Raw genomic sequence first — 3,694 nt, forward strand, 5'->3', positions numbered from 1 at the left:
ATCTCTGGTGAGGTAACCCATTGTGGTGTTGGGGGTGTAGTAGAAGAATCTACTTACCTCAAGGATGCTGAAAGGCAAGGAAAGAGAAGAAAGAGCTGGATCCCAATATACGTTCAAGAGCACACCTCCAATAACTTAATTTCCTCCCATTAGGCTCCACCTCTTAAAGCTTCTACCATCTACTAACTCTAAAGGCTGAAGACGAGTTTTTTTGTTTTTCATTTTTGTGCCAGTCCTGGGGCTTGAACTCAGGGCCTGGATGCTATCCCTGAACTTTTGTGCTTAAGGCTAGAGCTCTACTACCACTTCCGTTTTTTCTTTTTCTTTTTTGGTAGTTAATTGGGGATAAGAGTTGCATGCACTTTTTTTTTTTCCTTGCTGGCTTTGAACTGCAATCCTCAGATCTCAGCTAAGACTACAGTCATTAGCTACCACTTTAAACACATAAGCAACACTTTTCCAAGCCTAGGCCTAGCAATAGTTCATCCTTAACCTGGGCCAAATTTGAATTTATGACTTTTTCCCCCTCATCTGTAATAGGTGTGCTAATAACCTTCTTGAAGACACTGGGATTAAGGTAGTGATTGTGACTAACTTTAAGTATATTAGGTTGGGTTGTTTCAGAACTTGCACGTGTGATTCACCTGGAAGCTTGTTAACTTGCAGAAGCCTGATCCCCAGGCCCAGAAAATGTGTCATCACCCATCCAGAGTGAGGCTTACAAATATATCCCTCTAAAAGTGTTGAGATGGCACCACTGGTCCCAGGGATGCCCGCATTAGCAGCACTGCTCTCATATTTTAGCTTGGTCCTTATTCTGAAGTTAGGATGGATTTTAGCTTCTAACATGGGATGTTTTGTGGGTTTAGCAAATGTTTTAATAATATACTTCATGATATCCAATTTTCCTGTTGTACTCTTTGGCAAGGGCTTGGCAAATCTTACATGTGTGGAATATTTACAATTTACATGTATTATATTACATTTGTGGAGTGTTTTATAATTTACATATATCACGTTCCATGCTTTTTTTCTTAGGAGGTAAGGTTTGGCCCATTGCATGAATTAAGAAGTAGGATCCTAAATGATGTTTTGTCAAGGGTCAAGGGGTATACAGAGGTGATGAGTTACATTTAAGATGCTAAGGCCTGTGGCTTGTTCATTCCACCTAGCTTCCTGCCTCCTGCTTGCCTCTGTTTTCCACCACTGAGGAGTGGTCTAATACTGCAGCAAGTAGAACTCATGCTCTGTGAGGAAGACAGAGAACCAGGTTAGGAAGAGAATCCTGAAACAGAGGCAGAAAGCCCGAGTTCTGAATATTGCATTACTACTCATAGTCTGCCTATTAAATGGGGATAATGCCATTTCAATCTCATCTGTGTCTGCAGGTTTAAACATGTGTCTTTGAATGAGCTGCTGACTCAGTGAGTAAAAGAAGGTACTGGAAGGACAGGGAGGCTACTGACCATGCTAATGGTAGATACTCCATGGAAAAAGATGCATAATTTTATGATTTTTTTTTGTTTAACTTTGAAATACTCATGCTATTTGCAGAACACATCTTGCAGTGGAATTAAATCTTGGATCTAATATGTTCCTCTCATTTTGGAACATAAAACTCCACATGTTTCAGTCAGTTTACTATAACTGAATACCACAGACTGAGCCATTTATAACGAATAGACATTCTTTTAGATCACAGTTCTGGAGGCTGAGACATCCAGAAATCCTCTGGTGAGGACTCCCTGGTACATCATAGCCTGGCAACTGACCTCAAATGGTACAAGAGGCCATTCTTTGTCTTCATGTAGAACCACTAATGTCATCAGGGCAGGTCCATCTTTATGACATCATCTAATACTAATTATCTCCCAAAGCTTCACCTCCAAATACCATTGGCACATCAAATTAAAGATCAAAGAATGTTAAAGCAAGACTTAACATAAAAGTGAATTCGAGTGAACTTTGGAGAGTGAATTATTATTTTTTTAAAGGTAACACTTTTTGCTTTAATGATGCCAACGTTATAATTTTCAAATGCAGAGTACAGAAATATACAGAAAGGACTATAGCGACAGGTAGTCTACAGGAGAGCTCCCAGAGGGCATTTTTATATACATATATGTGTATTAATTTCTCTCCCTCCACTTTAGACATTGGTCCATCTTCAATATTGAACTTTCTTTGAATCAAGAAGTCCCCCAAAAGATTAAAAAAAATCTCCAAGTTTACAAAACCTTAGGGAAATTTCTAGTGTGCTCTGCTAGGACAGAGGAGCCAAAAGACTATACGTATTATTATGTTATGATCAGAAGGAATAACTGGTTAATCAGAATTGTAATGCCAAAATGGCTGCCAGGCAACAGGCAGCTGGAATTAAACACAAATCACAAGGTTATGTTTCAGGCATAAAAACAGTGACTGGATTTCACTCAGTTCCAACTACTATTTGCAAAGCTACTTGAATTTTTCTGTTCATCTTCACTATTGTTAAAGAATGACTGTTCTGATGACGGTGTAACTTCAGTTTTTCAAGTGCAGGATGATCTGAGCTCTTAATTTCTTGAAAAAGAAGTTTGGGAAGTTATATACATAGATTTCATTTAAATTATGCAGCAATCTTTTATTATTATTATTGTCCCAGATCTTGTTTAATGAGGATCTCTGTCATCAAATCAAGTACAGTATTTCACAACTATAAGAATGATAATCACTAGCAAAAGGATAACAGCAACCAAAGCCATGATGGCTTTTATTTTGCAGTCTCGCCAGCCACATCTGCCTTCGAAGTTGTTTCGATCTGTTGCTAAAAGCAGTCGCATTGTCCGATAAGCTTTCTGATTTGTCCTGCAGCTCCTCGAGTCTCTCCCCTCTTTCAATTCCCTTTGTAATTTTTTCTTGCATGACATCAATAACTTCATCCACACGACTCTGCACATGCTTACTTTGATCATTTCTAGGTCAAAATCTTGGTCCAGATGGTCCCCTTCCTTTCGCTTTTCACCGAGCCAGTAACATCATCATCGTTGAGGTGGCGCTTGAACTTGGGGGTCATATTTCTACTCACACTCTTCTATTTCTCACCAGAGGCAGTATTCACCTTGGGGCTCCCGAGGAGCCCGGACGGGCGGAGGAAGGCGCGGGCACGGAGCGCGGAGGAGGCCGGGCGGGGCGACGGTGGGCGCGGACCCCCGAGAGTGAATTATTTTGAGGTGGGAGTCACATCCAGACCATACAAAGCACATTGTAGATCATTTTGTTTTTCTTTGTTTGCAAAGGAGTTAAAGAAACTTGTGGATAAGCATGCTATGAGCAGAGGTCAACCTGGAAATGGCTTTCAGGTATATTTTTAAAGCACTTACTCTGTACCCATCAAAACCACTGCATGAGGAGGCGAGGCCAAGGCTCAGAAGGTAACCTGGCAAGTTTGCATGTGAACCCTTGGATTTAGGACTGTTTCAAAATTCCATTCTCTCTCTCTCTCTCTCTCTCTCTCTATCTCTCTCTCTCTCTCTCTCTCTCTCTCTCTCTCTCTCTCCCCCCCCCCATTAGTACTGGGACTTGAACTCAGGGCTTCATGCTCTCCCTTGTGTTTTCACTAAAGGCTAGTTCTTTCTTGAGCCACAGTTCCACTTCTGACCTTTTTGTTAATAAAGAGTCTGCAGACTTTCCTGCCCAGGCTGGCTTTGAACCA

The 3,694-nt window shown here is 40.9% G+C and overlaps 1 pseudogene; it reads right to left on the reverse strand.

Moving 5' to 3' along the window:
• Positions 1–2,448: 2,448 nt before the first annotated feature.
• LOC138834633 (vesicle-associated membrane protein 4 pseudogene) lies at positions 2,449–3,055 on the reverse strand (annotated as a pseudogene).
• Between the last annotated feature and the right edge of the window lie 639 nt (positions 3,056–3,694).

This window comes from Dipodomys merriami, unplaced genomic scaffold (genome assembly GCF_024711535.1).
Source record: "Dipodomys merriami isolate MVZ:Mamm:240054 unplaced genomic scaffold, mDipMer1.0.p SCAF_22, whole genome shotgun sequence".
NCBI lineage: Eukaryota > Metazoa > Chordata > Mammalia > Rodentia > Heteromyidae > Dipodomys > Dipodomys merriami.